This window comes from Rattus norvegicus, chromosome 17 (assembly GCF_036323735.1).
Source record: "Rattus norvegicus strain BN/NHsdMcwi chromosome 17, GRCr8, whole genome shotgun sequence".
Lineage (NCBI taxonomy): Eukaryota > Metazoa > Chordata > Mammalia > Rodentia > Muridae > Rattus > Rattus norvegicus.
The window spans coordinates 2,356,487-2,370,053 of record NC_086035.1 but is presented as its reverse complement, the minus strand read 5'-3'; the positions used below and the strand labels follow the sequence as shown (position 1 = coordinate 2,370,053).

The 13,567-nt window shown below is 43.2% G+C and overlaps 1 pseudogene; it reads right to left on the bottom strand.

Annotated features, from left to right (window-relative positions):
• The window catches only part of Zfp715-ps4 (zinc finger protein 715, pseudogene 4), a 28,525-nt pseudogene extending 16,301 nt beyond the window's left edge, over positions 1 to 12,224 (bottom strand).
• Positions 12,225 to 13,567: the final 1,343 nt, after the last annotated feature.

Here is a 13,567-nt window from a genome sequence, read left to right as displayed (position 1 = left end):
AAGTTTTCTGGCCCATCAGTGTACTCTAGGAGATGACCCTTTTTAGATCTGCAAGATTTGTGTTTCAGTATCCCATTTGTCTGTCCTCCAATAGCCGACCTTTCTGTCTTCCACCACTAAGCAGGAATTTATTCCCCCTCCTTTTTCTACTCCTTGTCCTCATCTTCCTCTTCCTAGCGCTGCTCCTCTTCTTCCTGGTGTATTTCTTCTCCTCCTCATCTTCTTTTTCTCCTACTCCTTGTCATTTTTGTTCCTCTTCTTGTTCTTTTTCCCCTTCCTCTTCTTTTCTACCACCCTCTTTCTGCCCCTCCTCCTCCACTCATGCTAAACCCCCTTGAATCAAGATGGATAGCTTCTAAAGTCCAATATTCACTACATGACCCCTTGGCAGAATGGTTCCAAGGATATTAATAATTAAAGAGATCTTTTAGATCACAAAATATGATGTTTGTTTCTGTAATTTCACATTTGCATAAGGAAAATTGTAGCTAATATTCATCTGCTATACGATGTAAGGGTCTGAAAATTGTTGAAGACCGCAGACTCTGATAGTATACAAAAACAAAGAGGGTTATTGTGCAGAAACAATCACCATTCAGGGGTCAATCATGATTTGAAATAGCAACCTCAGACAAATGACACTCTGGAGCCACAGGTTGTCAGTGGTCTGCATGCCTCCGTCATGAACTTCTAATCATATAATGAAATAGGGCTGCCCAGTGCAGATGGCCTATTCTGAGAAGGAATATTTCCCATCTTTTGTGGTTATCCCCTGGCTGGTCTCTGGGTGTATGGTTTTATGAATTTGTTCTAGGTTTTATGGTCTGTTCCTAGAGCTGGTGTCTCAGGACTTTCTCTATATTAATTAGGCTCTACTTCTTAAGCTGGTGCTTTATGGCTGTTTTTTAAATTAGGCCTGGTCTTACAAATGGATACAACAGAGTTGCCTCAGTGGAGATAAATGGGGTTTATCTTTCCCTTCAAAATGATTCTCCAGATGGCGTTTATCTTGCTCTTTCAATATGAGACTCTAGACCACCCTGGGAGAAAAGCAGGAAGTGGATGCCAATCATACTGGAGCACTATTGGTAGCCAGCACATATTCCTCAGTGGGAGGTGAAAACACATATCTGCATTAGCAGAGGTTTTCCAGATGAACAGAACTCAAAGCATGGCTCTCTCTATGTATGGATGAAGTGGATATAGAGAAATGTCTCATGGAATGTTGTCCACGAGTAAGACAATGACTGCAACAATGGCAAGCTGAAGAATACAGTCGTGTCTATATGTCTCAGCTGGTCTTCAGCATATTCCAGAATTCCTAACACCTCTAATGCTAGAAAAATAGTGATCTCTCTTGCCAGAGTATGGCAGGAAGAGAAAGAAAAAGAGTTCCCATCTTCATCATCCTTACATATGTAAGCTTCCACCAGAAGATATGGCCTAGATAAAGATTTTTCTTATCAACTCATGAGCTTCAAAAAAAGGGGGATGGGTTCCCATAGTAAATATTCCAATAAGAAAAATCCCTCAGAGTGCACACCTGTTTCAGTTTAAGGAACTGACTGCAGTCATTTGACCTGAAGTGCATGTATCCTCATCCTGAGTGCTCTGTGTCTCAAGGAATCTTCTGTAGAAGGTTCCTTTTCTTTTTTTTTTTCTTTTCTCTTCTTTTACTGGATATTATCTTTATTTACACTTCATATGTTATCACCTTTCCTGTTTTCCCCTTCAGAAACACCCTATCACATAGCCCCTCCCCTGCTTCTCTGAGGGTGCTCTGAAAAACCCACCCACTCTCACCTGCCTTCCTGGTATTACCCTACACTGAATCATCAAGCCTTCGCAGGCCCAAGTGCCACTACTCCCACTGAAGTCCAACAAGGCTATTCTCTGCTACATATGTAGCTGAAGCAAAGGGTCACTCCATGTGTACTCTTTTGTTGGTTGTTTAGTCCCTGGGAGCTCTGGGGGGGGGGGTCAGCTCCATTGATATTGTTGTTCTTTCCGTGGGGATGCAAACCCCTTCAGCTCTTCCAAATCTTTCTTTAACTCCTCCATTGCGGACCCCGGACCCAGTCCAGTAGTTGGCTGTGAGCCTTCAACTCTATATTTGTCAAGCTATGGCCGAGCCTCTCAGGAGAAAGCTATATCAGGCTCCTGTCGGCAGGCACTTCATGGCATCTGCAATAGTGTCTGAGTCTGGTGACTGTATATGGGATGGATCCCCAGATGGGTCAGTCTCTGGATGGCCTTTCCTTCAGTCTCTGCTCCACACTTTGTCTCCTTATTTCCTCCTGTGTGTATTTTGTTCCTCCTTCTAAGAAAGACTGTAGCATCCACACTTTGGTCTTCCTCCTTCTTGAGCTTCAGATAGTCAGTGAATTGTATTCTGGGTATTCTGAGCTTTTGGGCTAATATCCACTTATCAGTTGTGCATACCATGTGTGTTCCTTTGTGGTTGGGTTACCTCACTCAGGATGATATTTTCTAGTTCCATCCATTTGCCTAAGTATTTCACGAAGTCATTGTTTTAATAACTGAGTTATATTCAATTGTGTAAATGTACCACATTTTCTGTATCCATTCCTCTGTTGAAGACATCTGGGTTCTTTTCAACTTCTGACTTTGCCTCAAGACATCCAGAAAAGACCACAAGATCCCACCCAAGCAATCTGCCTTCAAATAGGCAGGAACTTTCCATTCTTTAGCATTCTATCCCTCAGCACATCAGCACAGATGCCTTTGCCACAGCTCCCGTCCACGGGCTATATACCAAGGTAGAAAAAGAAGCTGAAAGAATAAAAAATACAGCCAAAAAGTCAGAAGTTGAAAAATGGAATCTCACCCCTAAGAAGCCCTAAATACCTCAAATTCCAGACCCTGCCCTCTACCTGTAAGTAAGTAAAAGATCCCATTTCTTGAGCCTGCTCTCCCAGCATCCAGATAAAAGGGTTTAAGATAAGGCCCTTAGATAGGTGATCCCAACCTAGTAAAGATAAGAGGTGGCTTCTTCCAGGAACTAGCTGACCATTAAGTTAGATTAAAATCTTAAAAGAACAAACAGCCTTGAGAAGCAGGAAGCTTCTCCTAGGAACTAAAGGGAACAAAAAGTTAAGCAATCTTGACAGGAAGCTTCTTGTGATTTTCCAATGACACTACCCCTGCCCCCTTGGGTTGTGGTTTCTCCCTTTAAATACCCTTTCTCCCAGCATGTTGGGGTCGAACTCCACTGCCCCTGCATGGGATATGAGTCTCGACCCCAGTGCACTGGTTCCTATCAATAAACCTCATGTTTATTACAGCAAGGACGGTCTCACGTGACTTCTTGGGGGGATGCATCATCTCGAGACTTGAGTGAGGGTCTCCCTGCTCTGGGGGTCTTTCAAAGCAAAAATCTTGGGTCTGTTGGATGTCATGATGAAGGTAACAACTGTGAGCATTCATTACCCAAGACATCAGATGGGAAGAGACTCATTGGCACTGGACAATAACCAGGCAGATCAGGTGGCTCCAGAAATGGTTAGGCAAGTGACTATCCCAGTTTTGGGCCAACAAGAGACACCTGCTGGGAACCGGGATTAGACTAAAGGATGGGCTCATTTAGAAGATACAGCAGAAGAAAGGGCCCAAATTGCTTAGAAGAGGAAGGGCAGTGGCACACTCAAGGGTAAAGGTATACTCCCCAGAGAATAAACAAAAGACTCACTTTCCCAAATGCACAAATGGACTCATTTAGCCCTCACCTGCATAAAGACAACAATTCACAGACACCCTAAGGTTGATTCTGAACAATTTAAGGATAGAGTGGTGACTACTTGTTTTAGCCACTTGGCAGTTAGGAGATTTACATAGGAAATATATTTCACCCATCTTTTCTTAACTACACCAATACTCTGAAAGAGCGGGCCATTCTTCAAGGACAGAATCCTAAGTGGAATGCTTCAGAGGATTCAAAAGATAGAAAAAGTAGGAGATGGAAAGTATGAAAGCTGGGGTGGGGTAGCAAGGAGCTAAGGCTTCTGCTAAGGAACCTTCTTAAGAACAGCAGCATTTATACTACCTACAAGGAAAATGGAAAGAAATGGGAGATTTCCATGAAGTCAGCAGAATCAATCATACAATGGACAAATAAAGGAGGGATCTGATCAAACAATGTTGCTCACTGAGTACAGGGCCATCTCATTAACATTAAAGACCAAGCCTCCATTACTTTGGAACTGATGTCTTCAGCCCCATGTGGTAGCAATTTTTGGAATCTCAGCATCAGAGACAACCCCTCTCCAAAGGACCTGGCCCAGACCATTAACAGATCTCAAAAGCATATGCCTGGTTTTAGAGAAGAAGCTCTGCTTTTTTAATACATACCTCAAGGCCTTAGGGAAAGGCCCCAGGTCCTAGGCCCCACGCCCTTACAGGCTCTAAGATGTGGCTGAGTTTGAGAAGGAGCTATGTAATTCTCTATCCATGAAGTCCTCATGGAAAGCCTTGCTCAATCAGGCCAATCCTCACCACAACAGTGTTTTTCCTTTTCAAATGGTGTCACCTGATGTCCTGCCCACCTCGCGGAACTTTGCTTTTCTCAAGAAGAAAAGCGGTCCTTTATGGCACACCAGGCCTTAGTGGTGGTTGTGACACTGCAATGCTCCATGAAGCTGCTTGTTAAAGGGCTGCTCTGTGATCTGGGGATGGGCCTACTGGCTGTTGGTTAATCAGGGCTGTCTCCTGTGTTACCTTCTGAAGCCATATTTTCTGACAATCCGGGTGAACAACCATGTGCATCCTAGCATCCTAATCTCTAAGATGCTTGATTACCATGCTACTTACCTGAGGGAGGCAGTCTCTCCCTGAGGTAAACTCTACTTAGTGTGATTCACTATTTCCCAGGCATTGGAAAATCCTTTACATCAAAGATTCTGTACTGTTTTCATCACAGCTTAATATCAATGTCTACTCCAGGAACTTTGAAAGCGGTAAAGTCACAGTCCAGAAAGGGACAGAATAAAAGGAAGTTGATAATTTCCCTTCTTTGACAATACTTAATATTACGAGTGAACAGTAAGGTAATCAATTTTAGATGATTGATGAGCGTCTGACTGGCCCATTTTTGGGTCTACACACCAGGCTATCAAGAATCTGAATAAAACATTGAACTTAGTATGAAACCAAGATACTGTAGTTACACTAGTCCTACGAAATAAAAGATCTGCGTAATGCAATGTGGCCTATCGACTCAGGGAGAAGAGGAGAGGCAGCTGGGCGACGAATTATGGGAGGGGGTAACCGGGAGGAGGGCAGTGTTCAGGATGTAAACTGAATACATAAAAGAAATAAATCAAGTTATGAAAAAGCAGGGGATGGCTTTTATAGTCAAGCTCAAGGCCTAGGTACATAGCATGTGCTTACAGAAGTAGAATCTTTTTTCAGTTAGTAACTTAGTTCACTATCACCCAGGTAACAGAACATACCAGGAACACTGGAAACCATGTATGATGTGGAAATCACAAGAATGTACATGAAGAACAAGTAAAAAAAAAAAGGTAACTTTTACTTTGGAATCAAATTTTACCATTAAGATTAATTAGTAAAGGAAAGAAAAACCAAAATATGCTGGCCTATCACAAATACAGTTCTGATTATTTCCTTTGTTTGAGACAGGGTCTGATTTAGAACCCCAGCTGACTTTGATTTGATGAGCACACTATAATGTATAACACATATTAAAAGTATAGTAGATAGCAGTCTGTGTTTAAGCAAGCACCTCTCAACAAATATTCCTAGCATCGGAATCTGCTACAGAAGAGAGAGCTGAGAAGTCATTTGACGTTGGTCTCATTATTAGTAAAGGAGAATGTTATTTTTTTTAAAGATTAATTTATTCATTTATTATATATAAGTACACTGCAGCTGTCTTCAGATACACCAGAAGAGGGCACCAGACCTGATTATAGATGGTTGTGAGCCACCATGTGGTTGCTGGGAATTGAACTCAGGACCTCTGGAAGAGCAGTGGGGTGCTCTTAACCACTGAGCCATCTCTCTAGCCCAAGGAGAATGTTCTTAACAGGATTATTCCTCAAGGCAGCCTAGACTTGTCAATCTTGGGATCACTCCAACCCTTAAAGGATTTGCTCTGATGCTAACTGCTCTACAGCTAATGTAGAAGAAAGTCCTCCCTGGTTTGTGTAGTTGGAAGGGGAAATTTATTGTGTCCCGATCATCCACACAACCCTACTGTATGGTTAATTTTCACTGATATCATAAAATAGGCCATGGCCAAGAGGAATCATTATTGAAAGCACTGAATTGGACTTGCACTTCTAAAGGATTAGAGTCCATGACAGCAATGTAGGCACATGGCAACAAGAAGACCAAAGAGCTCACTGGTTGAATCTCAGACAGGATGGAGACAGCAACTCAGATTTAAGAAAAACTATGAATTAAAATATCAAACAATTGGCACTGGTAAGATGGTTCGGTGGTTAAGAGCACTGACTGCTTCTCCAGGTAGACTGAATTCAATTCCCAGCAACCATAGGGTGGCTCACTACCATCTGTACTGGGATCTGATGCCCTCTACTGGTTTATCTGAAGACAGCTACAGTGTACACATAGACATAAAATAAATAATTCTTTTAAAAAATGTATTTATAAAAACATTCTGTAGTGAGCCATATTGGATTTGGGCCTGGCTGCTTTGTAACTGCATGGCCACAGTTAAGAAGTCATGGGATTGTTGAACAGAGGCTTCTCCCACGTATTTACGGCACAGGAAGAAAAGACCAAGTAGTAAACACCTGGTGTCTCCACTGCATTACCTCTGCTGAGCCAGGCTGATGCATGTGGAACTGACACACCCGGACCACACCTGGGTGGTGGTCAATTTACTTCTGCCTTTTGCTTCCTCAGCCTTTATCCTTGAGATTTAGGCTGGTCTTCTCGGATTTCTCCCTAATTAATTCAGGTCTCCTACTGGGTCTTTTGTTAAAGGAGTCCCAAGCCAGGGTTTCCCACTGTGCTTCCCAGTTATTTTCTACCTGGAGACTTGGGTATATAAGTGGTGAATAAAGCTACAGGAGACTCTCACTCTTCCTTCCCCTCTTCCACTCCTCCTCCTCCTCCTCCTCCTCCTCCTCCTCCTCCTCCTCCTCCTCCTCCTCCTCCTTCTTCCTCTCTCTCTCTCTCTCTCTCTCTCTCTCTCTCTCTCTCTCTCTCTCTCTTCCTCTCTTCCTCTCCTGGCTTGACAAGATAACCTGTATATGTGTGTGTGTGTGTGTGTGTGTGTGTGTGTGTGTGTGTGTGTGTGTGTGTGTGTTTCTTGAATCCCTTAGGCTTTCGCCCTATTCTCGGTATTGTGTCGGTGCTGGCGCCGACACATTCCAACAATTTATGAGGGGGAAGCTGATCCCAGGGTATGTGCCATCTTATAGAACACAAGAGTTATCAATAAGATAATAAAGAAATAGAAAACACACAGACACAGTAAGACACAAAGATACAATAATCAAGACTGCGTGCAGTCTTGCTGACATATGAGGGAACAGAGAGAAAAAGCCATGAACAAAAGCACAAAATATAGTCAGGCTTTCATCAAACACTTAAGGAGACTCTGCCAGGCATAATGTCAACTTGACCATTATTACCTATGATTGTATGTGTGAAAAATTTAAAAAGAACAGAGACTTCACAGCCACCACAAAAATACCTCAAATTGCCCTCTAATCTGTTTATTTCTTACCGTCAGTGGCTACTGATCTTTCTCTCAAGAGTGCTTCCCATCACCGCCTGTCTATCAGTTTCTAAACAATTAGTAAAATGTAGCAGGCAAACCAAAATGTGGAATGCAGTGTTCACAAGTCCTAGGAACCAGACCGTCATTTCTTAGAAATTATCTTTTGACTTCACAACAAAGGCACTGTTCATCCCTAATGTTAAATACTGTCACAACAGCAATGTTATCAACTTCCTTTGGGGGTACAGAGCTAAACAAAGAATTCTCAAATGATGAATCAGAGGCAACCCCTAAATTGCATCTCTATCAAATGATCATGTGGTCTGAAATGCTGACAATAAGCAAATTAGGAGGCAGAGACAAGAATATATGAGAAAATTGTGAGAGCCTCAAACCAAATCAGTCATTTAAGTATTAACAATCCAAACACTGGGGCTGGAGACATGGCTCTGTGCTTAAGAGTACTGACTGCATTTTCCAGAGTTCCCAAGTTCAAATTCCAGCAACCACCTGGTGGCTCAAAACCATCTGAAATAAGAGCAGATGCCCGCTTCTGGTGTGCCTGAAGACAGTTACAGTGTACTGATATATAGTAAAATCTTTTAAAAAAATTTTAAAAAGTGAGAGGGAAATTTCATTTAAAAAAATGTTCAACATTCTTAGTCATCAGAGAAATGAAAATCAAAATGACCATGAGATTCTACCTCACACCAGTCAGAATGGCTAAGATCAAAACCTCATGTGACAGCACATGCTGGTAAGGATGTGGAGAAGAGAAACACTCCTCAATTGTTGGTGGGTTTGCAAGACGGTACAAACACTCTGGAAATCACTCTGACTGTTCTTCAGAAAATTGGACATAGTCGTCCTTGTAGACCTAGATATATCACTCCTGGGCATATACCCAAAAGATGTTCCAACATATAACAAAGGTACATGCTCCACTATGTTCATAGCAGCCTTATTGATAATAGCAGAAGCTGGAAAGAACCCAGATGTCCCTCAGCAGAGGAATGGATACAGAAAATGTGGTACATCTACACAATGGAGTACTACTCGGCTATTAAAAACAATGACATCATGAAACTCACAGGCAAATGGATGGAAGTAGAAAATATCTTCCTGAGTGAGGTAACCCAGTCAGAAAAGAATAAATATGGTATGTACTCATTGATAACTAGAGGTTAGACAAAAAGCTCAGAATACCTACGATACAACTCACAGACCATATGAAATGCAAGAAGGAAGACCAATGTGGATGCTTCAGTCCTACTTAGAAGAGGGAATAAAATAATTACAGAAGGCAGAAAGACGGAGAGGGAAAGGCTGGGCGGGCAGTGGGGGTGGGAGAGCATTAGTTGGGGGAGAGATAGGAAAGAAGTACAGAGAGTCAGGAAATGGAAGGGGAGTGTGTAGCAGTGGGGAATGAGGAACTGGGAGTAGCCACTAGAAAGCCCTAGATGCTAGGAAAGCAAGAGGCTCCCAGCACACAACTGGGATGGCATTGGCTGAAATACCCAACAAAGGGGAAAGAGAACCTGTAGAGACCATATGCAGACCCAGTTGCGGGATGGGGCCACACACACATCTCAAAAATATTAACACACAATTGTTCCTGTCTAAGGGAAATGCAGGGACAGAGAATGGAGCAGAGACTGAAGGAAAGGCCATCCAGAGACTGCCCCCCCATGCGGATCCATCTTATCTGCAGACACCAAACCCAGACACTATTGCTGATGCCAAGAAGCATGAACTCACAGGAACCTGCTATGGCTGCTCCCTGAGGGGCTCGGCCAGAGCCTGACCAATACAGATGTGGATGCTCACAGCCAACCATCGGACTGAGTGAGCACTAGGACAGCAGAGAGGACTTAGGGGAAAGACTGAAGAAGCTGAAGGGGTTTGCAACCCCATAGCAAGAACAACATTATCACCACCCAGATTCCCCTAGAGCTACCAGGGATAAACCACCAACCAGAGAACACATGGAGGGATCCATGGCCCCAGCTGTTCACATACCAGAGGATGGCCTTATCTGACATCAATGGGAGCAGGGAAGGCCCTTGGTCCTCTGGAGACTCTGCCCCAACGTAGAGGACTCCTAGGGAGGTGAGGCAGGAGAGTTGGTGGGGGTGCGGGGGAGGGATATCATAGGTGGTTTGCAGAGGGGAATCCAGGAAGAGGGATAACATTTGAAATGTAAATAAATCAAATAACCAATAAAAATGAACGAATTAATAAGAAATGAAATATAAAATGTGAAATCAATCGTTGACTCTTTCAAAAGAAAAACATTATTAATAATAAGAAAATCCCCACATATCCGTACCAATTTTGAATAAGTAAGGGCCATTCCCTGGCAGAGAGAATGGCTTTGACCTGGACCCTATGTGCAATGTTAGGTGCTAGATATGTAACATAACACACAGCTGGAACGTACGACATTCTTCTCAACCCAATAAGTTGAGTAATTGTGCAAGTGGATCGGACACAGCTGCAAAGGGGTACCCTCCAATTGGAAATTCAATATGCATTGATCAAGCCAACCTCCGCAAAACATACGATTTTGTATAGAACTTAGGTGAGTTTATCCATATTTGCTTGTATAAAAGTCTTTCTTCTCTGAGGGTGTCTCTCTTCTCCTGGCTCATAGAAGTTTACTGCTCCAAACTTCCCCCAAGCCTATCAAGTGAGTGCATCTGGACTTGAGGGAAAGGATCTAGCAATCAATCCTTTACTCAATTACCCGATTCCCTTTTAGTAGACAACGTTTGAGAAAAACTTGGAAATAAACATTAAAGTCACCTTTCAAAGTGTGTCACTTTTCTCCCTGTGACTTCAACTACCAGGCTGGAAGTTAGAGCAGCCCAGTTCCCTGGAGATAGAAGAAAAGCTACTTAACCCCCTGCTGTTTTAAGGTGAGGGGCTACACACCAGAGATTGCAGTTTACAGTCTGGCCTCTGAGGAACTCAGGAAAGTCAGCTACAGCTGCAAAGCGCCTTAGACTTAAAATAGGTAAAACAGCAACCCTAAATATCTCGCAAGACCAAGTCTTGCCCCCGCGGACATTCTTCCTCTCCGCTGCCTCAAAAGAAACCAAAAAGAAAGAACAGCCAGGGTTGGCCCCCTGCATCCCACCACACCGAGTCCGGCGGCTGAGCCGCCCGCTCCTTCTCGTTTTGGGCAGTGGGCACCTGCTCACCATGTCCCGACTTAGTAGATTGCCAGCACGTCCATAAGACACCGGTCAGCAGACATCAAAACACATCAGGCCAATCATTCATGCCGGCTAAGCAACTCCGGTAAGTCCGCTGCTGGAAACAGGGAAGCAGGAAGTACACTCCTCTTCTACTAGTGGAGGGCCAGCCTGGAGGCCCTGATTGGCCAGTGAATCTTGAGTGACATGGACCCCTCCCGTAGGATTAGAGTGCGATGAAGGCACACAGCATAGCGTTTCCTGGCCCAGGATTCTAGTCCAGGAGCTTATCCTTCTCAGAGCTGCAAAATCTTTATTTTAGTATCTCTTTTGTGTGTCTTCCAATAACCTATCTTTCTGCCTTCCAGCACTCAGCAGGAGTTTCTTCCTCCTGCTCTTGCTGCTGTTGCTGCTCCTCAATCAAGAGGGATAACTTGCAAGGTACAGTATTCAGCTTGGAGCAGACTAAAGTATAGGTTCCAAGGATAGTAACAATTAAAGAGAGACTTTAGGACACAAAGTGTGATGTTTGTTTCTCTGATTGTACGCTGACGTCGGGAAAATTGCAGCTAATATTCAACTGCTACATGTGAGACTGCAAACAACCCTGGGAGAAAAGCGGGGAATGGATGCCGACCGCTACAGAGCACTAATGTTAGAAGCACATCTTCCTCAGTGGAAGGTGAAACATCATATCTGTGTTAGTAAAGGTTTTCCAGATGAACAGAACTAATACAGTGGATCTGTCTATGTGTGCATGGAGTGGATATATAAGAATGGCTCGCAGAATGTGGTCCAACTAGTAAAACAAAAACTGTGTACCAATGGAAATTTGAAGAATACAGCAGTAGCTGTGTGTTTCAGCTCGTCTTTACCATATGCCAGAATTAAAGAGAAGGAGATGCAAATGCCAGAAAAATAAAATGATCTTTCTAGCCAGTGTAGGGGAAGAAGAGAAAGAACTACCAACTTCAATATCCTTTATACATGGAAGCGCCCACCACAAGCTATGGCCTAGACTAATTTTTTCTTGTCAATCAATACTTCCAGATTAAAGAAGAGATTTCCCATCTTGAATATTACAAATAATAACAATCCCTCAGAGTGCCCATCTGTTTGGTTTTAGGGAACTGAACTCGTGTAACTAGAATAATTTGAACTAGCTGCATTAGTGTCAACAACAGTTCACAGTAAGTTCAGGTCTTTGTCCATATTCTTCTTTCTTTACATTTGTTTCTACTTTATTTTATTTTCTTAGATATTTTATGTATTTACATTTCAAATGTTATCTCCTTTTCCCCCTCTCTTATACCCCCACCCCCCTACCCTTGCTTCTATGACGATGCTCCCACCCCACACATCGATTCCAAACTTAACGCCCTGGCAATACACTTTCCAGATTCTTCATTGCCTGGTCTGTGGTCCAGAGTAATGGTCAGTCAGGGTGATTATCGACCAAGGGAAATGGATGACATCACTACTCATTGCTAATGTCAAGTACTGCCAATACAGGAAAACTTTCACCTTCAGAGCCAAGCCTAGAAGAGATGCAGGACTGTCCTCCCATCATGTGGCCTTAGAGACAGGACTAAAGCTTCAAAGCAATTCTCTATTACGTAGCATGACTCAGCCTGGGCTTCAGCAGACCTTGTCCTAAGCAGAACTTGTAAAAAGGGGAAAGAAATTCTTGTGCCTGGGACACATCACAGAATGCAAACAAGTAAGAGTTCAGAGCAGTGCTGCATTAAAGGGAACCAGTGGAGGACTTTTTACAAACATAAATAGAATTGAAAAACACATAGGCATTCTGACTTAGAAAAAGAGCGGCCCTTTTCCTGGAAAAGCATTTATCAAATACCGTTTGACCTTGTCTCTATCTGGAGCGTTGGCTGCTGGGACCTGGAACTTGCCACAAACAACTACGGGCAATGAAGGCCTGTGTTTCACATTTCTGAGCTGACTTCTCTATGTCAGTGCTGACTGCACATATCTCCCCAGGACAGTAACCTGAGTGCAATTTGAATACTCATGGGCTTCACTGACATCACAAATCCTACACCCACGGATCTAGTCTGTTTTCATTCACCCAACATGAATTAATACATTCTGTAAAATTACTAAATCACCACCCTGCCATGATCAGGTCCTTTTTTAAAATGGCTGCTCCAGTAGCTGATTGTGCCCACCGCCCCAGTAGTGTACCCAATAAACTTCCTCCTATTCTGGTCTGAATGCAGAGGCTATGCCCCTCATGCAAATCCTTTCCCTCTGGATGCAATAAACAGTTGATTATATGATTCAAATGTGAACTTTTAAAACACAGTGGTGGTACAGATGTTAACTTAAGATTCAGCTGGTGTTATCAGTAGGACAGCAATGTTACTGACCTGGGAAATAACATAGTGGAATGAGGGCTCTGTGACTCGCCATGGGAACGCTTGTCTCAGAAACAATGTTCTAAAAGGCTGGATGCACAGCTGGTGTAGAATTAACATCCTTTCCCAGGGAGAGATCACTCATTCACCTCTGGCTGATGCCCAAAGAAGAGGCATCCTAGGACAGAGTTTGAGTTCCACGTGTGCTGTCATCCATAAGACTCTTTTAAGTTTGGGCTCTAGGTGATGCTTTGAACAATTTG